Source organism: Lonchura striata, chromosome 12, assembly GCF_046129695.1.
Source record: "Lonchura striata isolate bLonStr1 chromosome 12, bLonStr1.mat, whole genome shotgun sequence".
NCBI lineage: Eukaryota > Metazoa > Chordata > Aves > Passeriformes > Estrildidae > Lonchura > Lonchura striata.
The window spans coordinates 6017243-6044155 of NC_134614.1; the positions used below are offsets into that span (position 1 = coordinate 6017243).

Sequence of the window (26913 nt, forward strand, 5' to 3'; positions counted from 1 at the left end):
CTGGACTCGCTCCAGTAGTTTTTATGTTGGAGGCACCATTTGAAGACGCTTTCAGAACCTGGCAAACCATGGAGTATGGAAATCCAGACCCTGGCTTTGGTTTTAAACTTCGGGGGGAAGAATGTGGGAGGGGGTCCTGGGGACAGCCCACCTGGGATGCCCTGGGAAACCACTTCTGTATAATTTTCCCACCTGCCCCGATGCCAATCATTTATCCCTGTTCATGTCCATATTCGGTTTGAGCTATCCCTCTATTCCTCGTTCTTTATGCTTTTATTGGTTCCCGATTCTTAGCCACCCCTTCCCCCTGTTCCTGTCAGTTCTCACCCTGTCACTCATCCCCTGTATCTGTCCATCACCAGTTGATTTGTATCATCAGTGCAGGGGCATTTCCCTCTGCCAAATGAAATCCAAGCCAAATTACCACCAAAGCCCAGAATGAGATCACCGATGTCATGGCAAAGCAACAAGCAAAATAAAATGAAGTTGTAGTGACAGCAGCACCCAGGAAACAATCTCACACAGTCGTGTACTTCTCACATCACTGTGTGGCACTGGCTACATCCCTTCGCTGCATGGATGCCACAGGAAGCAGATGGTTAAACAATTTTAACCCCAAGCTCATAAAGTCTAAAAACAAGCTCCTAATTAAGAAAAAATAAGGGAAAATAGGCTTTAATAAACAAATGGGTTACATGAATACAAAATGCAGAGGGTATGTTTGAAAACTGGCCAAGATCAAAAGCAGGAATAATGAGTTAAATTACAAAAACAGTTATTAAAATGTCTGGTTTGAATATCTGCAAACAAAAACCTTGAAAATGCACTTTTCCAGAGCAAATTCTGCAGTGGCAGGAAGAGACTCCCAATGCAACTTGAAGTTTTTTCTTAAATTCAGCAATTCACTAACAAATCATCATTAAAGCCTTGATCCCCAGGGCATCCTAAAAGCACTTTTGCAGTATTAGTAATAGGCCATTTAATTCTCCCACTTTATTTCTAATTTCTAATTAGGCTTTAATTCATCATACATCTTATCCTCTCATTGTGATAGCCTGTATTCTTAAGGAAATGGGAATTTATCTTTCTAAGCTAAAAGTTTTTACACTCAGAATTGCTGGATCATGGTGTTCCTTCTGCCTGTTTGCCATCTCCCTCAGACTATCCTAAAATAAATCTAAGTGTTTATTATTGAAATATCCTGTTTTTCCCTTATCTGCTTATGCTGCTCAGCTGGCATTTTGGAAATGCAAGAATTGGTGACATTCCATGGATTGCCACCTCAAACCACATTAGAAAGTCCTCTGTACCAGCAGCTTTGGCTTAAAATAACCTTGAAGAGCTTCACCATGGAAGACTGATTGAACATCTGGTCCCACTGCATGTCACCCAGACAAGGGATGGTGCCAGGGGCTCCTTGTCCTGTTTGGATTTCTCCTACCTATGGATTGCTGCAGCACTTGACTCTCTAGAAGGTTCTACAGGACAGCTTCTTTTATTGTCAAACAAACAAACAAACCAACAACAACAACAACAACAAAACACACAAAGAAAACCACCCCAAAACAAACCAAAAACCCATCCCCACATCAGCTGCTTTTCCCTGTGAAGCTTACTCCATTTTCTCCTGCCCTGGGTATAAGGTTATCAGCGTGGTACATCTAACTCCAGGATTTGTTTGTAATCTTAAGCAGAAGAGAAGAACTGGAATGAGGGTAGAGTGGGAAGTGGAGCAGAACAGAACTGGGTTGAGCTGGGGTCAGAGCAGAGCAGATCCGAATTCCTGCACCTGCAATGCAGCACATCTGAGCTCTGCCTCGGCGACTCCAGCAGCAGCAGGAATCTGCTGAGGGGGAGGGTGATCAGCTGCACCTCAGGAATTGCTCCTGCACCCACAAATTCTGTCTCTGGGGAGACATTTCAGGACCCTCCCAAGTGCCTGTGCTGGGGACAGGAGCGAGACCCCAGGAAATGCTATTCCTCTGGTTCTTTGTCAGCTGGAAGCCTGAGTTTGTACCTGATACCCAGCAGATTTTCCTGTCATGTTTCAGTTTAATTTTTTGGTTCTAAATATCATCAAAAGACAGAGTTGAGGAAAAAAGAAGAGAAAGAAAATTGTCTCGCTGACGTACGGCAGAGCCTGGGTGGGGCTGCCAGGTGATCCCACACTCGGATACTCATCTGAGGCTGAAAAGCACTGCTGCACTGCAGGGTTTGCATTTCCAGTCCTCCCAAACCCTCACAGCAACACCAGCACCCAAAATCAATCCAGTTCCCTCTGCTGATGCTTTCTGAACGAGCGGCATGCATAGATCATGCTAAGAGAAAGGCTGCTTTTCTTTAGCCTGCTGATCTCATTATAAGCAAATACGAGGGCAATCTAATTTTATCAGCCACAAAACAAAGAGCATGTTTAAATTTTAACATCCAGCCAAAACCTCTTCTGCTTATAATTTGAGTTTAAACTTATACAGCATGTTCATTACCATAAACAATCTGCGCAATGGCCAGAAAACAAACTCCCCCCTTGTAATCTGCCATCAGAAAACCACAAAGAAATAAACATTGGCATCTCAGCTTTGCTTTCACTTTGCTCTCAAGGCTTTGGAAAGACCAGCTGAGAAGTTTTCCTTCCAAATAAAATGAAGGTTTTAAACAAACAAAACAATGCTTCCACATGTTTTTCTTTCAAGCATACTTTAATAAATGACCCTGAATAAAGAAAACTTCAAGGTAGATAAATAGTGTCTTGGAGGATAATGAATTAGGGAAGGGCTCTAAGTATTACAAAATTATACTCATGTTTCATCTCAATTGATTTTGTCCACCTAATCAGTAAAATCAACAATAACAACTTGACTTTCTCCTTTTTGAAAGGGAACAAAATACTATTTTAAAATATGAGATAATTTCAATTTAATAAATACTACATGTGCAGATAATGGGATTTCCATGAAAAATTCAAAGAGCATTGCTCTTCGTCATTAAATTCAAGTTAATCAGCATATTCTGCTGCAGATTCAATTAAAAACCAATATTCCAAATTTATTACTCAGTTGTAAATATCAATTCCGTTTCCAAGCAAAACAATATGAATCTGCAGTAAACAGCTCAATCATTCTGGAAGTTGTCTAAATACCAATCCCAATAGCAACAGAGGAAATAAACAAGAGAAAAGCCACAACAGCGGCTTCACCAAAATCCAGGATATGTGGTACAACATATTGTACCTTAACAAACCAAAAGAACTGACAAAAAGTGGTGATAACCTACAGGAACAAAGACTGCTATTTGGTTATCAAATGTTACAAATTGTTCTTTTAAACAGATGTTCATTTTGAATGCCATATGGGAGATGGGAAGGGTCTGTCAAAGCACAGTCCTGATGGAAATCTCCTGATCAAACCTGACAGAAAACCAACAGATCGACAGCCAGCAACTGCAGATGCCTCCCTTCCTTTGGAAAACCAGCCTGGAAGGAAGGGCTCACTAACAACCACCACATCCCCTCCAGAGATGATGGCAGCACCCTCAACCTGAGCACGACAGGATTTGATGGGAAAACAACGAATCCAGGGAGCACAACCCCTGGAGAAGCCATGGAGATGGAGCCAGGAGGAGCATCTGCCTCTCCTCCCCGTGTGACGGCCTTAACTCCCTACAGGGCTGTCCTGCTGGAGGGTCCCTGATGGAAGGATGAGGGACAAAAGCACAAGGATGGGGACAGCGAGGGCATGGAATGAAGGCAGGCTGCTAAAATCTGATCAGCTTAGTCCTGGCTTAGTCCTGGCTTTCCAAACCCAAGCCCAGCAGCTGCTCCGAAACTCCAGCCATGGGGAACAGCCAGGTTTGGTCAAGCTGGAGAGAGCAGGAGATGAGGGAATGCTGGAGAGAGCAGGAGCTGAGGGAAGGTTGGAGAGAGCAGGAACTGAGGGGATGTTGGAGAGAGCAGGAGCTGAGGGAATGATGGAGAAGAAGAAACTGAGGGAATGTTGGAGAGAGCAGGAGCTGAGGGAATGCTGGAGAGAGCAGGAGATGAGGGAATGTTGGAGAGAGCAGGAGCTGAGGGAATGTTGGAGAAGAAGAAGCTGAGGGAATGCTGGAGAGAGCAGGAGCTGAGGGAATGTTGGAGAAGAAGAAGCTGAGGGAATGATGGAGAGAGCAGGAGCTGAGGGAACACTGGAGAGAGCAGGAGCTGAGGGAACACCACGCTCCACAGCCTGAGGAGACCCTCAGGACCATTGGGAACGTTGCTCCCAGGTCTGGAAGGCGCCCTAAGTAGTAACAAACTCCACTTTAATGTTTCCTCCTCTTCTTCCATAAGTTCTGTTCATTAATTTCATATTTTCTGTTTGGCATTTAGAAACAGGATAATACCAAGTTTGAACTAAATTTCTCCATGACTATAAAAATATATTTGATTAAACAGATGTCAGCAAAATTTTATGGAGTGAAAATTGAGTAACAGATGGTGAGGTCTGTGGAGTTCAAAGAGGCTGTATTTTATTAAATAGGAAATTTGAGGAAAAATAATTATTTTTGCTGGAAATATTGGTGCAGTGTTTGGGCAAATGTAAAAGCATTCTTACTTGATAGAAAACAGTAAGCTTAAAAAAAAACTTTGAATAGCTGTATTGATACCATGAACCTCACTCAGACCATTAAAAAAGGGGATTTTATTCTACCTTCTTTTTACTGACTACAGCACAGCAAGGTTCTCAAAGAAAAATAATAGAGAAGAAAAAACCCAGCTACCAAACCAAAAACAACAATGACCTCGATTAAGCATCCTGAGCAAAATACATCCTTTGGATGATACACAAATATTGTGAAAACAAGTTTAGAAGTACAAAACCATGGGATAATAAACAGTTATACCCAACTTACATTATAAGCATTAAACAAAATTGCAAATAATGGTTTATGTGTTATGGGAAACGAGACAGAAGGATTATAACTCCTGACTGCCATTAATGTATCACCCCTACTCCAGCTTTACTACTTGGAATGGTAGAGGAACATTGCCACCAGTGGAACACAGACAGAGAGTCAATGAAATGAAAAGAACATCATAAATGTAATTATTATTGCACAATATGATTTGTCTCCCTATTTCTATGGCTCTCAAGTCCCTTTTCAAGCTGATATTTTAAACATTTTATTACATCATTGGGAAAAAAAAATTCAAAGGGCAGAAGTAGTTTCAAATTCATGACCAGGCTCCTTCCGCATCAAAGAGAAAGCTACAGTACCCTGTGGAATAGCAGTCAGGGAGCTGCCTCAGATGTTCAGGGGGAAGAATTGGAGAAATCCAATAGTTCCAGAGCACTCAACTGTGCTGAGAGCTGCCTGTTGTCCAAACAAGCCTTGTGTTGGATCACAGGCAGGAGACGCCTCTGATTCCCCCCACAGGGGAGGAATTCTGAGGAGGAGAGAATTGGAGCCTCTCTCACCTGCAAGAGGCAGCAGCCCCTGTGGCCAGGCCAGCACCAACACAGCCCAGCTGCATCAGAGAGCTCTGCTCATCCCCCTCCCAAAACCCTGCCAGAGAGCTCTGCTCATCCCCCTCCCAAAACCCTGCTGGGAGCTGTGTCTGCTCTGATCTCACCCGGCACAGCTCAGGGGCTGGTGCTCCCTTGGATCAGAGCTGTAAGTGCCGATGCCACCAGGAGTGAAACCATCACAAACACATAACAGATATTGCTGAGCTCGTGTCTGCATTTCTCAGTGGCATTTCCCATCAGGTGTTCAAGTGTGCTGTCAGGGCTCCTGGTGTGTGCAGCCCCAGAGCTGTGGGAGCAGCTCCATCCTCACAGTGAGAAATGCTGCTGCTTTTTCACAGAGTGGTGCAATGAGCTGAGCCCCCCAGACTGTGAATGCAGAAACAGAGCTTACAACACACCAGTATTTATGGCTTATTTACTAGGATATGTCTTATTAGTGGGTTTAAAGCTTGACACCAACACCACAAGAAACATTTTCCCACAAAGACTGTATTTTAGGAGAGAAACAGTCAGATAATGTTTGACAGAGTGATAAAACAACCAATTCAAGCCTTCACAAAGCAAAATACTTTCCTCAGGTTTGTACTTCAGGGTTTTGTACAAGCACAAAACTCTTCAGGAGCCATGCCTAGCTTTACAACCCATCCATCCTTCCTTCCTCTCTCCTGATCCATTTATCAGTCACATCCAGGTATCTTGGCTGCTTCACAGGCTCCAAATAAACACATGAAATCGTTCCTGGGTTTATATCACTCCCAGAGTAATTTAGATCACGTTTAGCACAGCCCTCCAGCCTTCCCAAGCACGTTGAAAGCACATGTATGTTGTCTGAACTATTTTCACATGCTTTTAGACCTAGAAATCCTGTATTTAAATAAGCAGAAAAATGAAACGTTGGAGGTGGGTGTTAATTACTCCTATTTACAGGCATTTTAGCAGTTTCCCATATTGGTTAAAACAGAAGCTGTATCTTATTTTCAGTGATTCAAAAATCAAGGCAAGAGACAGAAATTCATCAGAAAAATCAGAGACTACTTTTTCAGAGATATAAAAGAAAATGCAGCTTTATACATCTCAGGCATCAGCTTTTTGATCTAGTCTTTATCTTCCTAAGGCAAACATGATGATCAATCCATTAAAAAATCCTGAAAGAGTCACAAAAAAAAAAAAAAAAAAAAAAAATCCTCTTAATCTTCAGCTGTTCAAGGATTCTGCAGTTTTCAAAAGAACTCTTAAGCACAGGACATTTTGGGGTTTGAAACAGTCAGTGTAAGGGCATGAAAAGTCTCACTCAAAATATTTAAAAGGGATTTCAAAGCTTGACCCAAGTTGGTAACCTTGGTTAAGATTTTCATTTCTGGATATTTAAGATAAAATGGCTGAGGACTTAACAGAGAGGAGAAACCAGTTTTACAGCAGCATTTTAAGTTGTGATAAGATTCCTAAATATAAATGCCCAAAGCTGATCTGCCAGAATGTTCATTGGGTATTTTTTTAAAGGAAGGCACAAGGAATGATCATAAACCTATATTTAACCTCGAGTCAGTTCAGTATTCAGAGACATCTGAAGGAAGGTCTTGCTCTCATCAAATCATCTTTCTTCAGCTGTGGTGGAACAAGTGCTAATTTTCATTCTTCCCCATTTTCCAACGTGTTTTAGTACTCATTGTGGATGTGGGAAAAGAAATAATTTGACCTCTTGAATAGAAGGAAAAGGGAAGTGGGTGGGTCATGTCTGGAGAGAGATCTCTGCCCCCATTCCATGTCAACATTCTGGGGCCTCAGGCCTATTTCTCAGGGCCAAATCTGACAGCTACCAGAGGGGTTTATTGTGAAATGAAACAAGGAAAAGTATTCTTGGGATAATCTTATGGAACCCTCTTTTTATTCCTGCAGTGAAAGACAGGAAAAATCCATCTAAAAATACCAGATCATTTACAAATGGAGTCAGAAAAGCAAAAAAATTGTGTCAATATGTGTAACACTCCCCAAAGTGGATGAACTCAATCAGAAATAAAAACAACTTGTTAAAATAATCCTTCTAAGGTGCTTTTAAATACATCTAAAATAGTTGTTACCATACTGCAGCCAGAAGTTCCTGAGGAGCTGCCTATTGATCCCTCTCCCTGACAAGTTACTGTTTAGATAAAATCTCATACCCGCTGTTGGTGCCTTTTTGCTGGTATTTTCACAGAGAATGCTGAACACTTTTTAAAAAATTATTTTGTTTGCAGGAGGCTGTTCTGTGCCTTGGGAATGCCAATGGAGCCCTGAGTGGTGCCACGTTACTGACACAGAGGTGACAAGGACACAACGAGGGAAGTGTCTCCCCAAGCACAGCCTTGCACTCAGTGCCTTCTCCAATGCAAGCTGAAAGCAAACTGCTCCAGCTGATAACCAAAAAATAGAAACCAAACAGTTAAGGCCTGCCTCATTAATTGCTCTACTTAGCTAATTTGATAAACCCTCCATCAGTTTTCCATGCCTCCTTCATTGGCTTGATCTACTCTGTAAATTAATCTAATTATGAACACCTGCAGTCCAAAGCCCCATCTCTGTAGAAGTTCAACAACTCTTATTTATACACAGGATTTCTTTGAAGTTCAGCTGAGCCCCATGCTGCCACAAAGAGCCTTTCTGGGGTCCAAGGAAGGGACACAGCAAGTGGAATATGCAGTAGAGGAACCATTCTGCCTCAGCAAGGCTTTATTCCCTCTGTATTCAGCAATATAAACTGCATTCTGTGAGAAAAATATAATAAAAATTTATTTACAGCAGACAAAAGATGACAAACTAGTCAAAGTCATCACAGTCCCCACATTAATCAGCTCAGCCACACACCAGGAGGGGAATGATAATGCCAGCTCTAATTCAGGGTGCCATGGGATCCCCAGAGAAGCCAGACTGCACAAGGAAAGAGCCAACTGCAACCTGATTAAAACTATTTGGAAAAGTTCAGCATCACCTAGAGTGAATACATGTTAGATAATAAAAGATTAACTGTGTGTTTATGGTGTAGATGTGTGGCTTACCCTTGATTCCCTCAAAAGTCATTTCTATTTGCATCAGCTCTTCACACAGGATAGAACTCTGTCAAGTCACAAAAATTGGGCTGCAGTATTTTCAAAAGTATCGACTGGTAACTGATTTAAAACCAATTGTATTGATAGTTTTAATTGATGTCTCTGATTGCTACTTTATCCTCATTAATTATTGTGAATATGAATTAGAAACAAAAGGAAGCCCCAAGCAGCTTTATCTGGCTATATAGATTTCTTGCCATTGGATTTGCAATCCCTTTTCACAAATTATTTTGTGGGCAGAATTTTTAATACTCTGGTTTAATCATAATTTTCTCCCTCTCAACATCATTACAGAAAGATTGAACTTCATAAAATGATTTTTTTCATCAAAATCAGAAAAAAATTATAGTTCAATTCATATGGGGGCTTGTGCTAGCCTTGGTAAAATGTATTTTTAAAAGACAAACAATAACACTGTCAGACTTGCCTGACTCAAAAGCAATTTGCATTAGTAAAATCTAACTGTAAGCCCTTGAGATGCCAACAGTTTATTGTATTTGTTGTAAAACAATATTTGAGTCCACCAATGCCAAGCTTGGGGCCTTCTGCAGTAACTGTGGCAAGAAAAATGAGGATGTTGTGCTTCAGAGAACATCTGCAGAGCTTGCAGGGGATCCCTGCTAGATGGACCCCAAAATGAAGGACACTCCTACCTCAAAATACTGGTTTTTTTATTGATGAAGCCATTAACTGTCTCTCTGGGGCTCCCAGATTAATTATATTCAGAGTCAGTGCTAGATCCTCAGAGCCTTTCCAAACCTCCAGCAAGCACCTGCAGAACTGCTCCAAATATCACCATGCTGGACAGCACACCATGGAAAAAATGTCATGCATTACATGGAAAAGCTGCAGAATGTCAGAAAAGTATAGAAAACAACACACACACAAAAAAAAGTTGGCATTAAAACCCCTGACAGAGGTTAAACTTTTATTTTTGCATCATCTCCCATTGCAGAGCTCTGAGTAATTACATGTGATGTGTTGCAATGTATTTGCAAGGGTTAAACCATAGTGTGCACCAGTCAACCTGCTTCTTAAGTTTGTTATCAAAGCAGCAAGAATTGGCCAAGGCTATTAGATCATAAATAATACTAAATTAAGGAAGAAGAGGCTGAGAAATCAAATAAGACCACAAGAACTGGATAACAGAAGACTGTGAAATACCTGGACTATAACCAATAATTTACTCTGACAAATGCAGACAGCAAATGAGTGAACAAGACAAAAGCACCAGTCAGAAGTGTATCTTAGTAGTTTGTAGAATCTATAAATATGTGCATTATGTGAACAATAAACAACTTCTACTTAATCATATTAGTCAGCTATTCAAAAACCCTAAATTTCCCACAATAGTGATGTGCAACTGAGTAAGGGCTTGTCCCTAAAATTGTCCATGATCCCAAAGCTGCCCAGAGCACGTCCCCAGGGGCTGCTGGAGACCCTGCAAGGCAAAGGATTCCCCTGGGAAGTGGGGATGGTTACTGAAACCCCAGTGGGTATCCCAGGATTGAACACTTCCTCCAGGAAGCCACAGCACATTTGTGGCTCTCAGAAACGCCAGGAAGCTCAGCTGAACATGGCTATTGATTATCCCAACAGCTCAATAAGGCAGATCCCACTGGCTGACTCAGCTGAGGTGAACTGGGGAGGAAGATTCAAAATCCCTGTCCCTTAAAGCCTTGGCCACTCCTCTGACATCCCTAATCCCATCAGCAAGGGAAAGCTGTTTATTAATTTCTGCTCTCAGAGGTGGAGGTCATCAACTACCTCAAACATCCCGAGGAAGGTAAGGGAGGTCTTAAGAGGAAAAAAAAAGTAAAATGGGGAATAAAAAGAAAAAAAAAACAACACTGGAACCAAATGAGGATTGCCAACTTCCAGTTAAAAGCATGACAGAAAATAATCAGTTTTAAAATATGTATCAGTAAACCCAGAAATACAGAAGGTGTTAGCTACTTGAACCCTTAAAAAAAAAAAAAAAAATAAAAAGCAGAACACAGTAGGAAACTATCTGATAAATGTGAGGCCAAATCCCAAAAGCTGGTTTATTTTCAAAAGGGGCAATTTGCTAATATTTGGAGGAGAAGGGAAAGAGAAGGAACATGTGCTGCTGAGGAGCAGCACAGGACAGGGGCTTCTTTTGCCTATACAAAATGAGTTTATGAAATATACTTAACTGAGTTATTTTAAGAAGTGCCAAAAAGTTGGCAGCCAAAGAGAATTCCTTAGCATAGCTAAAGAGCCTGATGGTTTGGAGCCAGGACAAAATGGGATTCACTGGACCCAGGCTGGGCCTTTTGTGTTTCTGTTTGTAGATCTCCTCGTTTGAGGACGTGTCAGGAATTCTGACGCCACTGATTACTTGAAACTATAAATTTGGCCCCATCCTGCCTTTTCTGCAATTTTGACCATGACCACTGGAACTTTGAGGCCATTATCAGATCCTTCACAAGTTCTTAAAACTCATTTTGCATCGGATGTTGCAGAAAACTGAAGATTTTTCACTAATTCAGCAAAAAACAAAGACTAAGCTCATTTCCATATGTTTATGATGATTTTAAATTATTTATTGCTAAAATAACATGATACCCCTTTGATATAGTAATTCCTGGAATGACAACAGGGGCAACAGGAGGATATGAGGCTCACCATGAACATAGCGCACCAGGCGATGAGATCTTTGTGTCACAGAATGCAAGACCTGATTAAAAAAAAAAGAAAAAAACAGTTTATGTTTTGGAAATTTAAATAATAATGGTTATAATGAATGTAAAATCAAAGACAAAGGCAGTTCAATCATTGAGAAGCAGCTGGTTTCATTTAAACCCAAATGTGTTTATTGCACAATTGATAAAATTAAGCTCATCTCTTTTGTGTTATTCCATAACAGAAAATTTAAAAGTGACTCTTAAAAAAATGAAGTATAATATACCTTCAAAAAATAAAATATTACACACCTTCCAATAGAACTGAAGAATTTAATATTGCCTAATTCCAGAAAACTCCAACTAACAATGCACACTATCATACTTGTTGCCATTTATAATTCTTTTGTAGTAGCATTCAGGTCTACAAGTATTCAACAAAACTGATGACCTCAATTTTTCTCAGAATAAAATACCTTGAAGGGAAAACATTTACTAAATAAATACAAGCATAAATCAGGGCACATGTAAGTTTTCCTCCCTTCCTGTTGGAGGTGAAAGCAAACATCTCTTCCAAGAATTACATCAGAACAAGCAATCAGGTGTCACAAATCTAATGCCAGGATGAAATTTTCAACAAGGAATCTATTTCAACCCCTTCTGGGGGTAATTTCACATCAGCAGAGACAGAATCCTGTGTGCAGCACATTCATCACGACACAACTTGCCAAGCAATCAGTGCAGCACAGCCCCTCACGCTGCTCGGGGAATGTCTCCTGAACCAGCAGGTTGCTGCAGGAACACAGCAGTGCCAGCTCTCCCAGAGCTTCAGGACACGGGCATTCAACAGCAGCTTCTCTCCTAACTCCTCAAAGCACTTCAGAGCACCTCAGAGGATGCACACACAGAATGGACCTTGTGCTATTAAGAGCCAAAAAGGAATTCCCGGAGTCACTGGCTGCGCAACTGCTCGGCCAGAAATTAAAAGGACAACGTGACTTCTCTAAGAGCCAAAGCTGACTTAGGGAGGTGATACATCATGAATTAAATTGAAATCTGGCCAAAAAAAAAAAAAAAAAAAAAAAAAAAACTAACCCACTTGATTGAAGTGCCATGTAAGCACTACAAGTGATAAAAATACCTCCCTCCCATCCTAAGCTGACAGAAGTGCTTGCAGGAGTTCCAAGCCAAACATCTTGTTCCACTACCTGGGCTACCAACATCTCCTCAGCACATTTATTCCAGAGATTCCCCATTGTGGGAATACATGCAAACAGCTCAAAACCAGAGCTCTCTCACTCTGAATTGCACACACAGTGCTGGAGCTGAGCAAACAGCAAGTCCATCTTCTCCAGGAGCTGACAATGCAATCCCTCTACTGGATCCCAGTCCCAAAACCAGCAGGTGACTCCAGGAATCAAACAGCAAACAAGGAGACACAGCAGGGGGAAACACCCAAAATGCCAAGGCTCTGGAGTACAGCAAGTCAGAACATCTGTGCCAGAGGGGACGGAAATGGTACAAAAACAATTAAATGAGTGAGAAGGGGACTCCCAGCAGGACTCAATGCAGTCAGGGATGGGAACACTTGCCTCTGTTCTGGCTAAATCCCAGTTCCAACACCTACCCTTGGAGGCCTAAGTTGTAAAATCTGTTTGTGCCCAGCAGCATAGGTGTGTCCGTAAACCTCCTGCCTCCCTTTGCCTCAGCAGTAAATTTGTCCCACTTCTGTGAGATTGATTTTGAGTATAAATTCAGAGGATAACATTAAAGTGCTCAAACACTGGGGTGATAGATTAAAATAAATGTCTCATCGGTATTCTCAATATATTTCTCTGACTCTGTAAAGACTCAACATTTTCAGCCTGGGAAGGATAATAAAACTGGAGTCTAGGAGTAATCAATGCTACTTTTAAAATGCATTTTTACTTTAATCAGGGATTACTTAAACCTCAGTCAGATCAATATTTATTTATTTATTCTTTCATCTGGCTTTCCCAGAGTTGTAGAAAATTATAGCTGTCAAAGGCACTGCCTATTGCTGTAAAATTCCCTGTGAAGGAGTTTGATGTAAGAAAGCCAGTCACTCATGAAAAAAATTAAAGTCATACAAAATTTATAGTTAAATAAAAACCTGTGTGCTTCATTCATTTCCCTAAATAGCTTAAACCCTTGCTGGAGCAGAAATTCAGAGTGCCTGCAAATCAGTCATTTGCTGCAGCTGCCTAAAAATATGAATAACCATAAAGAAATGGATAATCAAAGAATTTGCTAGAAAGAAAAGAATCTTAGTGATTTTTAAGACTGGTTTTGATGAGGGAAAGGTTTCACCTTTCCAAAGTGAAGATGGAATTATAACAAAAATGTGTAACAAAATTATAACAAAATAGATGAGTTCCCATTTTTCCAATATACCAAAATCTGGAAGAGTCACATAGGTGGTAATGGTGGGCACTTCATCAACAAACCCATTTCCTATGAACAGGAAAATAAATTTTCTTTGGGGTACAAGGTCATGGGGGAAACTTGATTAAGTATTAAAAGAAAATTCTAAAAGGGGAGGGAAACAAAAGGATAATTTTTCTGTCTGTCAATCAACTTTGGGATGCTCAGCTGCTGCCAAACATCCTGAGAACGTTTTATTTACTTTAAAAACAAATTCAGAGCTATTTCTCTTTATATGTGGGGCTGCTGAAGTGGCTTACAAGGTAAACACAGCACATACAAGGTAAGGCACAGCAGTTCCAGCCTTTCCCAGCCCAGAGCTGCAACCCTGCCAGGCGTTTTCACTCAACCAGAACCCAAAGTGAGACAAGAACAGAGCTACAACAGCTCCAAGGAGAATCTGATGGTGATTGTTTGCTTTATTTTTTAAATGCTGATGACCAAGGTCTAGCAAATATTTTATCATCTCTTGAGAACCCACGTGTAATGCTGCAGTCAAACATTTTAAGTCAATTTTGTGCTGCTGAAATGGGATCATTTCCCCAGGATTCTGTGGCAATTAGGAGCAGCACTCAGTAGGTTTATTTTTAGCAAGTGCACCTCATTCACACGTTTTGCAGTGCTGCTCAGGGATCACTGATCTATATGCATGACTGAAGTGATAAAATCTGGTAACACTCTTTAATAACTGTTTAAACTGTTCTAGGCGTGTTTCAAGCAATGTACAATTATTCCAACACCTAAAAAGAGCTTTTCCACTTGCAGGATTTTCCACTACTCAGTATGTGCACCCTTGCAGTCAGATAGTTAAGATTTTCCATTATTTCCTTTATTTGATTTGCACCTTTTCAGCCAGTGGACAAAGAAGGTGTCCCTGCCCCTGGAAGGAGGCTGGATCTGGATGGTCTTAAAGGCCCCTTCCAACACAGACTATTCTGCTCACAAAAGATACCTAAGATGGGATTTGCAAAGGCTGGAATGATAGATCCTTATCCTGGTGCACAAATTCATGAGGGTACAGCTGAAAAAGATGTCATTCATCGACACATATAAATATTGAGAATGGTCACCATAAGATCTGTATGATTTTGTTAAATTTTAGTAAGCATAATGTATTTAGCATGACACTGTACAAAGCCAAAATTAAAACTGTAGCTTGGTCAGTTTTGCTGTGTTTTTCAATTTACAGCAAACTCCAGTAACATTTTTACTGCATCACCACTGAATTTCTATTTTCTAAACATCCTCAAATGCTGCTGCTGTACAGTACTTCTTAAGATAAACAAAACAAATTGAATTTATTGAAATGAGCATGGATGGAGATTTTGAATAAAGCATAGCACTTTTGTTAGTATAAAAGGTTGCAGAGCTTTGGGTGAAGTAAGAATAAATAAAAGTTAGCTGTGTTAAGACATCTCCAGGAGGAAAAGTGTCCTGCTGGCCATGCTTCCATCCTGTGCAGTGGAAGAGACCTCAAAACCCTGCTCCACTTGGCCCTGGCATTCCAGGACAAAGTTTGCTCATGTTTGAAGATGGAATGAGTGTGACATTAGCAAAAAAGCCCATCATGAATTGTCCAGGTGCAATTCAAGCTAGTGGAGAAATGAAATCACAAGGGTTGAAAGCCAGAGACAGGACTACAGGAGAGAAACCACAGTGATACTTGGAAAACGCATCACAAATGATGCATGGAAGGAGGAGAAAGCACTGCTTTTAAATTAAATGGTCATTTTGAGGGCTTTGTCTTTCCCTAAACCCCCCTGCAATAGTGGTACACACCTCTACCACACCTTCAACTGCTCCCACCTTTCATACGTGCATTATTCCAAGTTTATCTCCCAGTGTGGGATGCATCTCGTGCTCCCTATAGTTCCCAGGATCTCAGTGTCTGTAATTACTTCACTACAAAACAAACCTGACAGCCATCATGGCAGCTCTTTTTGTCACAGACAGGCAGCAAAGCTTCTCAGGGGCTTTGCCACATCCACTGTCAGCTCTCATCGGGTGGAGAACTGAAAATCAGCAAGTGATTGTTCTATCCAATGAGTCAAAGATGTTCTTCTGAAGGGCTCTTCTGATTCTCAGTCAAGTCCTCACAGAAAATGGGAGATGCAAATACTGCCCCACAGCACTCAGACTTTGGAATATGCAAACCTTTTATCAGACTTACTGACATTAAAATAAAAGTGGTATCCCAGGCACCTTGAGTCACTCTTGGAGCTAGAAAAGGGTTGCAAGCACCAAACAGACAACACAGCTTTCCTGCTTGGTCATGGAAGTTCAGGATGGTTATTTAATATCATCCCATGTGTTCTGTTTGCAGACCTGAGGTGACTGATGCCCTCCTTCCACCAATGGCCTGAGCTGGTGGGAGCGAGGGAACAGCAGAGCTGAAGATAAAAGTGTTCCTGTGCAATGTCCCAGCAGTGCCTCTGGCACACAGGAGTCCTGACGGACACTTCCCAATGTGCTGGGGACTTTCTCTGGGGAGCTTTGGCCAATGAAAGTGTTACTCTGCTGGAGGAAAGGGGCAAAACAATTTTGGGATTGGGGTTTTCTTTTTGGTGGGGTTTTCCCCCTCTTTCTTTATTTCTTTACCTTCTCTTTATTTTAGACGTGCAGAATTCTAATGACAAAAAAAGGTATTCATCACCTAAGAAACTTCACAAACTTCAATCCTCAAATATTTCGTACAATGATTATTCTGTATGTTAATGTAAAATACATGAATGAGCAACTCTACCAAAATCATACAATATATCCAGACAAATTTGGTTCAAATGTCTTTAGGTACAGGGTGATTTAGATGTTGATCTGCACTTTGCCTTTGGTGCAGTTAGTGGCTTAAGATCTGCTGGTGTATCTATTTTATCCTAAGGCCATCTATTACAGATTTTGAACAGGAAAAAAAGAAATATGTAAGGGTCTTTCAGACAATAAACATTTTGTTCCCTAGAGGTATTCAGCTTCAAAATAAATTATGAAACAGGGATTTAAGATTTTACATGCTGGAATCAAAGCTATGTATTTCAGAGGACTCTGGGTGATGTCCAGCCGTCGTTTGCCTGCACACTGCTCATATCCCAGGAGATGGGACTTTTTGTTCTTCTGAAATTGTTTCGGTTATAAGAAATGCAGTAGTTCAAAAGGCACAGTAATAGCTTTCTCTCAGTCATATTAGACATATATTTTCTAAATATTCCCTTTTATTTCTAACAAATGGGTCTGGATTTGTAGCAGAACTTGACTATCAAAGAATTTGATACAATTATGACCCAGCTTATCTGCAAACTCCTTCACAGTCTGTATTTACCAGCTCTTCATAAACTACAGTTATTGCCAATTCCTTTAATAATTTGGCTTTCTGACTTTAGGAGATTATCCGGGCCAGAAGAATCCTCAGATAACTCTGTGCTACAGAGCTTTACAGCTGTATTCAATATAAGTGAATGTTTTCTCCCAGAGATCAGTTCAGGGATCCAATAACACTTTTGGACAGTTTAAGGCTGTGCAATAAACACCCCATGAAAACTGATTCAAAACCAAATCATCTTATAAAATCTGAAAAAACATAAATCATGTTTGAAAACCAGGGGGGTTATTATGGAAAACCACAACTTTTCCTATATCTGAAAGCAGGAGTCAAGAACTAACAAACTGCTGCTTTTCCAGCATTCCCAGGAGCGATTCCTCTCTGCTGTCCCTGCTGCTGACAGGAGATCTGTCCCTGCAGAGTCCCAGGAAATGGGATTTCTGTGCCCTGCTTTGGGAACAGCAGTGCCTCCAAGCCTCCAGCACCATGGCAGAGGCTCCTCCTGGGGGATGAGCAAAACCACAAAGCGAAGAACTTGATTTAGCCAAAAATACAAATTGCTCACTTGTCCCAGTAAATCACAGGTTTAGTGAGCAGAGACACCAACAGGTATTTGCTTTTAGGCAACACTTTGAAACAAAACTGTCTCTGGGAAGGAGGAGTCCATCACTCTCTCTCAGTGGTCTTAAACTCAGCAGCCAAGAACAGTTCCAATATCCCAACCCCGTGGAGAAGCTGTTTCAACTCATTTATAACCCTTCAACATCTTCCCAAAAAGCAGAAAGATCATGCCAGGGTCCAAACACTCTTTCCACTATAGCCATTATGAAATAGCAAATATTTCTCCCAATTTCCTTCCTGTATCACTTGCCAGTGGTACTGATGAGCTTTAATTCCTCAACTTTCTAATGAACATGGCCCCATTCTCTCCGTAATATATGCAAATGTACTACAAGAATTTTCAAAGCACTGAACAAAACTTGATATCAATTTCTAATTAGAAATCTCTGCAGCAGGTCTGGAAATCTCAGCCTCCTCTCTGTGATTTTGTTAAAAAAAATCCACGTAAGTGGTCATAGAAATGTGTATTGTATGAATGTGGTTTTTTAATTTATTCATGAAGAAATATTTTTAAAGGCTGCTCAGTGACAGAGGATTTAACACAGTGTTATGCAATAACTGGTTCAACAGCTTCCCCCACCATGTACTTTTCTCTGCATGTAAATTTTTTGAAGTTATTTCTAAGGCAATAACTCGATATCAAAAGTTTAATTTCAGAGTGTGACAGATGACAAATATCTTCTCCCTATTTAAGTGCTCCCCCCACAGCACTATTCTAGTCTGTGCAGAATATAAATGACCGACTGAAGGCAAAAGAAAAAAAAAAAGCCAAAAGCATTTCTCAAGGTTTTTCATTAAAATCCACATTTAAGAGAGAATTAATGAGGGGGAAAGAAGTTACCCTCCCTGAATGATGCTGATCAAAGTACATTTCTTCAGAAGCTTCAATTTGCTGAGCAATACATCACTCACGTCCCCTCCCAAGGAAAAAAACAAATAATCTATTGAAAATTTGGGTTACCTACAGTTCACTGTAAATACATTTATGACACTGCAACAAAGGAATGTTGCTGTGTACACAGGAAGGAAAATTCCTGCAGCCTTTTTCTTGTAAAAAGGGCTGCACTGAGTTTTAACACCACAGTTCAGTGTGTGCTTAGGTGCTGAACTTGGCCACACCTCAAAAGCTTGCAGAGCTGCAAGGCTTCGTGTAAGAAAGATGAATCAGCCTTAAATTAACCCCACAGCGGCAGTGAGGCTGTTAACCTTTTCAGAAATGCAGAGAGAAGGGTTTCAGCTCTTTCTCTGCTCTCTGTTCCAGCCCAAGCTCACGCGGCCATTCGCGATCCCAGCTGCACGGGCCGTGCCATCAGGGACTTGGGGTTGTGCTGGTACTTTTTCAGGTGCTAAAAAACAACAGGAATTTTCTTTCTTTGTGCTTCTTTCTACTCCTTCATCACTCTCAGGTGATGCACACAGGAAAATAACTTCATTCAAGAGAAAATCTCCCTGAAGCACCAGAGACAGCTGTGAGTTCGCTTTGAGTCGAGCCCAAAAGGCAGCAGGGCTCTGGCTGTGCCCCCATCTCGTTTTGCAGGGCAGCAGGGCGTGCATCCTGCAGGAGAAAGGTCACATCCATGGGCAGGGCCTGCCAAGGGCTGACCTGCAGCTCAGCTAAGCACCCTCTCACAGGAGAGGAGCTATAAAAATACAGATTACAGCAGTTTGCCAGGCAGGCAGATCCCTACCACAACCATGAGCATCTCACTGGGAATTCAGAGAATGAGCAGCATACTCAGCATTTCCCACAAAGCTTTAACACTTCTGCTTTTTATTTTATCCATATCCCTTCCTTCAGGGTGGGTACAAGTGTACCCAAACATCCTGGATCTGGGAAAGGGTGTAACACCTCCCTGGTCACACAGCTATGGTTAAACTGCTTTTCTAACATAGTTTTATCTGCAGATTCATTCATTTTCTCTATTAAGATCTTCCAAAGCATCAGCAAAGTATGGTGACAGTACTGCCAGGCAAGGTGATTAATGCAAAGATGCTTTCCAACATTTTCCCAAACTAAGTTCAATGTAGTAGTGATAGCTGGTTTCCCCATCACTTATAGTAAGCGCACCCATTAATTATTCATTACAAATTGTTATCAATTACACTGTTACAACTTGAACTATTGCAAGGTATCTTACCAGGATAGTCCAGTTAGTTCCACAAGTTAAATAAAAAAGGTTAATTTAAATTTTCTCTGATTAAATAACATACTGAAATTATTTCCATGGCACATCCAGAAGTGGTACAAAGTGAATTCTTTTGATTCAAAAGCAATGAGGACATTTTTTTCAATTCAAATATAATGAGACGCCAGTGAAAAAACTTCCTGGTGGTTGACAGGTGCCTCCATTCCTGAACTATTCCTTTTACCTTTAGTGGATGGACCTGTGAAAAAATGCTTACAAGAGCTGTTTGGAAAAATATGTTTGCTACTGGGATTTTAAATTGTGTCAAAATATTTCCTGCAAGATTAGGAAATAAAAGTTAGGGCCTGCCCACCCTAACTGGGAAGAATTCCTAATTCCCAATATCCCATCCATCCCTGTCCTCTAGCAGTAGGAAGCCATTCCCTGGGTCCTGTGCCTCCATCCCTTGTCCTAAAAATTCCCTGGAGCACAGCACCAAACCCTCCCTTTACAAGCAGGTGATTGGAACCTGTCTAAAGGCAGAGCAGGGCTCTTCCAGCCCAGGGGAAGTATTTTAAACCATTCCTCAGCTCTGGAGCCTTCTCCTGTCTCCTGCACAGCTTTCCCCCCACACCATTGTCCGAAAAGGCAGCCCTGACAGCTCTCCAGGCTCCAGCAGGAATCCACCCACCCCCAGCGCCAGGAAAGCTCTGCCTGGGTGAGCTGGGCTCTCCTGGTGACATCTCAGGTGACATCTCAGCTCTGCCCAGGGTGGTGGCACTGGCAGGATCCCCCCTGGGCACCCGGCAGCTGCCGCTGGCAGCTCCTGGCAGCAGGAGCAGTGTCGCTGCAGCTCCTTCCATCCCACCCCAGCTCCTCCCTGGCTGCCCCCAGAACACATCCTGCTCTCTGCTGCTCTTCCCAATGTGTCCCAGCAGCCAAAAGTAGGACAACTGTGCTACTTCTTCCCCTCTGCTGGGGGTTTGCTATACTGAGAAAGAGAGTAAAATGGGAAAAAACAAATTTATCCCTTAGGGTAGTAGTACAAAAGATGATTATTCTACCTTAGATTTTCCCAAAAATCATCTTATCTCAAGATACCCATCAGGCACCACTATTTTCAAAACCATTAAGATATATTTCAGTTTAAATTTCCTCCGACAAGGGGTTTTTACCTCTGTAAAATGTCTCAGTTTCAAAGAAAAGTTCCCTTATTATAGATAAGGGGGGAAAAAACCACACAAACACACACACAAAACCCAAAACCACAAACAGAAGAACTCAGAACTGCTCATGTCATTTAAGAGAAAACTGTAAGTACAAACTTCCATGGCAAAAAACCCACAAAATTTGTAATATTTTCAATCTCAACAGACTTTCATAATCAGTCACCACTATTTTCACAACCATTAAAAGACATTTCAGCTTAAAGTTCCTCCGACAAGGCTTTTTTGTACCTCTGTACAACATCTTGGTTAAAAAAAAAAAGTTACCATACTACTATGGATTAGAGAGTCTTGGTTTTATTGATTGTCTTTCTGTGAAGAGGAAGAAACCCTAGTATTCCTTGCTATGGATTGGAGATCTTGGGGTTTAGTGGATGCCTTTCTGTGCAGAGAAAACTCTAGTTTAGGGTATATAGCAGCATAAGCCACTGTTTGAGATAATTTCCAACCACATGAACAAGTGCTTGAGAAGATGCAGGCTTAAAATGATCCTGTTTTAAATGTTCTAACTCTGTAATATATATTTGTCTTCTTGATCTGATAAAACATGCATGTTGACAAGAGAAAAATGGAAGAGAGATCCAAGGGAATAAAACCCCTGCCATCAACCACAGAAAATGTAACATTATTTCTGTTGTACCAGAGATTAGAGATATTAAATGCAAATACATGCAAAAATGCTACTCATAAAGTGATTTAGAGGCCTTGAATAACCTTTTTTGGTAAAATGTGTCATTCACAGAATAAATGCAGATATATCACATTGTGAGATGTGATAAAGAATTGTAAGTGGCATATTACATTTTTGAGGGATTTTTGGCCCTCATTTGAGACCATCAAGATCCAGATCCTCAGAGGCTTCAGCATTCATAGGATCTTAGAAAGGCCTGCACAGGGTGCTCAGAGAAATTTATCAGTGATGATTAAATTATGAAAATGCTTGAAGATTACTGCAAATTCCCCTTGATGGCAAATATTTAACTTTACACAACAAGCACCCACATGCCAAATTAAAGAAGCTGCAAACCAACATAAAATTTCACTATTAGTCTTCACAAGATGGAGAAATAAGACAACAAATACAAGCTGGCAAACCATCAGAACTATTTTTCAGCAACTGCAGGCAAAGCTAGAAATACATCAGGCTTGCAGCAAGTGAAACAAACTGGAACCAAGAATTGTCATGAAAACTCAGCCTAGAACCCCTGCAAAAGCTGCTTATGTTGGTATGACTGGGCATTAGCCATTATTTATAAATAATGGCATCGTTATTATCCCAGGCTTCCCCACATGGATCCCTCCAGACAACAATTTGCCCACTGCTGTCACCATTCCTTCAGTTAATGAGCCCTGGGAAAAGCCCCACTCCCAGGCACCTCTAATCCTTGGAATGTGCAACACAAGCAAGGTTTGGTTATGTTTTGCAGTCTGGCTTGATTTACTGCCTGAACTGAAGATGACTCCTCAGACTCCTGCAGCACTCCCAGAAAGGCCATTTCTGGCTGCAAAGAGACCCCAACGAGCTGCTTTTCCAGGCAGCTGTGACACCACTGCAGTCCACAGCTGAAAAACAAGGCACAGCCCTCCTTCACTTCCACCAAAAGTCATTTACTCCTCTGTAACTCCGCTAGCATTTCCATCTGGGAGCTGGGAAATATCTCTGTGCCTCATCCTTGGCTGGGACCAGTCTCACAAAATAAAAGCTGCCAAGAGCAGGATGCTGCTGGTGGCTTCTGCTCCCAGAGCCAGGCCAAACAGCAGCACCCAATAGCCACAATCTGTCCTCAGAGAATATGTCCAGCAGGATGGAATCATAGAAACGGTTGGGTTGGAAAGGACCTTAAAAATCACCAAGTTCCAACAAGCCCCACCCCCTGCCATGGCAGGGACACCTTCCCCTGTCCCAGGATGCTCCAAGCCCTGTCCAGCCTGGCCTTGGGCACTGCCAGGGATCCAGGGGCAGCCACAGCTGCTCTGCTGGGCACCTGTGCCAGGGCCTGCCCACCCTCACTGGGAAGAATTCCTGATTGCCAATATCCCATCCATCCCTGCCCTCTGTCAGTGGGAGCCATTCCCTGTGCCCTGTGCCTCCAACCCTTCTATAAAGACTCCCTCCATCTTCCCTGTGGGCTCCTTCGGGGACTGGAAGAGTCCAATTAGGTCTCCTGGCAACTTCTCTGTTTGGTTTTGGGGTACAACTTTAAAAGAAAAACCCAAAACCACAAACAGAAAAGCACAAAACTGCTCAATTTGTTTAAGGGAAAACCATAAGTACAAATTGCCATGGCAAAAAGCAACAAAATTTTTAGTATTTTCAATCTTAGCAGACTTTCATAATTACTTGCTCCCTTAGCAGTAAATCTCACTCCCAAACAGAACCTCCTATATTGTGTTAAGTGCCAAGGGCTCCAAAGAACATATTCCCCAAAATATTTCTCATATGAATAGCACATTATATTTACTATTTGATACATTTATAGTGGCACACTAAATATATGCTTCTGAGAAAGGCTGGATATATTTCCAACATATGAAAGGCCATATAGTTTTCCATCCACAGGGGACCAAACTAATCATAGTCCATTCAACCATTAGACTCAAAACATTTCTGTCAGACAGTTTGATTATCTCACACTGAGGACACATGTCTCCAGATAAATCTCCAACATGAGTTTAAGGAGTAAAAGGGTTAACAAGGGGACCCAGGTATTCCGACACAAAGGCATATTTTTATCAGTCTTATTTCCACAGGCCAAAAAGAGCATATCGGATTTCTCACCAGCGTTACACACAACAGAATGCCCCACATTTCAAAGCAAGGATGCATTAACTTCATTTAAAATTTCTCTATTCCCATTTTAGGTACTTACATGTTTAGCCTAATAGTGGACATTTTGTCATGCTATACTCCACTCTCACCTCTTACTCTCACTGCTTGAGATTGAGCTTCACTCATAAATGGACAAAATGGCCAATTTTTGGATGAGCAGAGGAAAAGGTGATTGTTTGGGGTTTTCAAGTGAGTCCATTTTCAACTGTCTCAAAATGACCATTTCAAATCAGTAACCAGCTTTAAAGCAGGCTTGGTCTTCATCTTTTCATTTACTTGCTTTCATTCCCTTAAACTAGCAAAATAAAAAGCTTTCAGGGATATCCAGAGTGACCCATACTCATTTCTGCCAAATGGAAAATGTGGATTTTATTGTAGTATCCTACAACAAGATCCTGTCACAGAGGAATACTCTGTATGAAGCAGACATTTTGCATTAGAAGTGAAAAAAGGATTCCTCCTTTTATTCTTTTTTCTTAAATGAAGTCTGCTTCCTTACAGTCCACATATCTAATTTGTGTGATGTAATTATAAAAGTTGCCTTCTCAGAGAGCAAGTTTATAGTCAGAATAAACTGTTCTGGAGCATCTGAAGATGCATTTTATCTCTCATTACAATATGTTGTGTTTTTAGAACCTATGTGAATATAATATAACCAAACCCAGCCCCCAGATTTTTACCCTCAGTGGAACATGAGTTGTGACAATGGACACAAAAGCTCTCACTCGAGTGGCAGCACAGCTTCCTCAACACCTGATATTTGTGACAGGAACTGTTCACTGAGAGAGTGTAGAAATGAATATTCGGACTTTTCTACACATGGAGATTTGGGACGAGAAACCAACAGGATCCATAGAATTGTTGGGAAACACTCCCAAGGTTGTTGAATCCACCTGTTAATGCAGCCGTGTCCCCAAGTGCCACATCCACACGGCTTGATGGAATGATGGATGATCCGACCACAGCCCTGGCAGCCTGTTCCAGTGCCTGGCTGCCCTTTCAGTGCAGAAATCTTTCCTGATATCCAACAGAAACCTCCCCTGGTGCAATGTGAGGTCATTTCCCCTTGTTCTATCACTTGTTATTTGGGAGAAGAGACCGACCCCCACCTGGCTGCAGCCTCGTGGCAGGAGCTGTGGAAGGAAACCATAATTTATCATGGCAAGACTTTAACACTGCACATGAAGACAAAGCAGGGATTCTCAGAGCAGCAAACTGTTCTCCAAGCCACTAATTTCTAATTCTTTAGGACACAGATCAATACTCTTCAGCTTTACGAGCCGATTCACTCCAGTTATTGTTCCTGCTGCACCTTTAGTGCACAGCAGAGAGGTTTAAATCAAACCCAGGGAACAAAGGAGGGCTGATGTGCCCGTTGGGAGGTCTGGATGAGATGCAGGCTCTGCTGAGTGCCTGCAGCCCCCTGCTCAGGAGTGCTCAGCACCACAATGGAGCAATCAGCAATACACAGCACTGCCACCAACAGCAGCTGCCACACCACCAGCAGGTGACTCACCTTGCCACCCACTGCTGCACAAGGGAATTTTTTAGGAAGGGAAGAAGACAAAGGAAGGAGGAGAGCACCTGAAATCTCAGAATTCCTTTTGGAATACCAACTTTTGCATGTATCACTGCCCTCGCACACAGAGGGACACAAAACCTGGGTGGTTTGCACACAGACCAAAGACAAAGTAGTAGCATGAGCTCCTGGCAAAAGTTGCTGAACAGGGAAAGGGAAATGGCAAAATTAAACATTATCTTAGATAATCTGGGCTGAATATTGTTAAAATCTTCTTTCAGCTTTACAATCACTTGCCTTTTTTTTTTGTTGTTGTTTTCATTTCAATGGCAGCTTTCAAACCTCACTGAATTGCAATAAAAATCAAGTGCTTCATGAACATAAACGATTAAAAAAGCTACCATTTATTTCTCCAGTGAAACAAGAAATGGAAACTCTAATGTATCCCATCTGTCTCAATGGTAATGAGCCCATGCAAAATTCATTGCAGGGTCAGAATCCAATATTTCCCTTTGGATCATTCAGTGCAAACAAAGTTCATGTCAGCTCTGGTTCCAACAGCATAAAGAGGCAAAATGAGCAGCAGCTCCCAAGATTTTGTTATGCTGATCAGATAATTCTCAGGGTTTGAAGCTTTTCTGTGTACAATCTGATTTCACACAATCAGAATTTGGCTGGAACGTGTTTGCAGCTCTCGTTTCTCAAAACGCTGCTCCACCTGCCTGGAGAGTTTTTCCCAAGGAACACGGGCTGGACTCACCCTGGAGTGGGAGCATTGTGGCAGTCAAGACTTGCATTGCCTTCAAAACTCAAGTACATAGCATTTGCAGAGCATTTTATGTCTTTATAAAGGTTTTTAGAACCTAAATGTACATTTAAACACATAGTTTACTAACACTAGTTGGAAGCTTTTTTGAATTAAAAATAGTCATTTTTGAGTTCTGAAGATTTGATTGCCAAAGCTGAATGATCAGGACACAGTAACGACCTACGCACTTATCTTAACACAACTGGCAGAGATCCAAGCAGCTCCATTTAAACGAAACAAAAAAAAATAAAAGGAAGAAAGAAAACCAAGTGGACAATGTTCAACATCTTCCTTTAAAACAATAACAAACAACAACAAAAGGCAAAAAAACCTTCACATATTTTCCTACACTACTTGACTATAAACTGATTTTGAAACTCAGCTCCAACAGGCAGGTTTACAGAGCCTGAAAGCAAACTGAGTATTATTTGTTTTCCTTTGCAGTGCTGCAGAACCAGCAGCCAGAGCAGAGCTAAGCTTTGGCTCAGGTTTCTTTGATCCTGGAAAACCAAGTTCTGCCAAAACTGTTCAAACAGCCCTGCAGGCTTAAGGCTGCACAAGCAAGGGAGGCTCATCATATTCAGCACAGCTGAAGGGTTCTGGTGCTGGGAGCCCAGAGCAAACCTTCACAGATGCTTTCATGGCCCACACCTCTTGTGATGACACCACCCACACTGGGCTTGCATGATAAGCACCAGCATATCAATGTGTGATCAATTAATTTATGAGTATTTAATATGCTAAGGAAAGGTCTAACTCCCTCACAGAGATTAGGAGACTTTTTATCACTGGT

At 41.4% G+C, this 26913-nt stretch overlaps 1 protein-coding gene across 9 annotated transcripts in view; it reads right to left on the minus strand.

The window, feature by feature from the left end:
• Nucleotides 1-26913, minus strand: part of ATP2B2 (ATPase plasma membrane Ca2+ transporting 2) — a 396907-nt gene that overhangs the window by 284403 nt on the left and 85591 nt on the right. For 8 of the 9 annotated variants that reach the window (XM_021530473.3, XM_031505904.2, XM_077786067.1 and 5 more), the window contains exon 2: nucleotides 11237-11288. The exons of the other annotated variant lie outside the window; for it this stretch is intronic. The gene's annotated coding sequence lies outside the window, so the exon portion shown is untranslated. The remainder of the gene's footprint in view (nucleotides 1-11236; nucleotides 11289-26913) is intronic. 9 annotated transcript variants of the gene reach the window in all.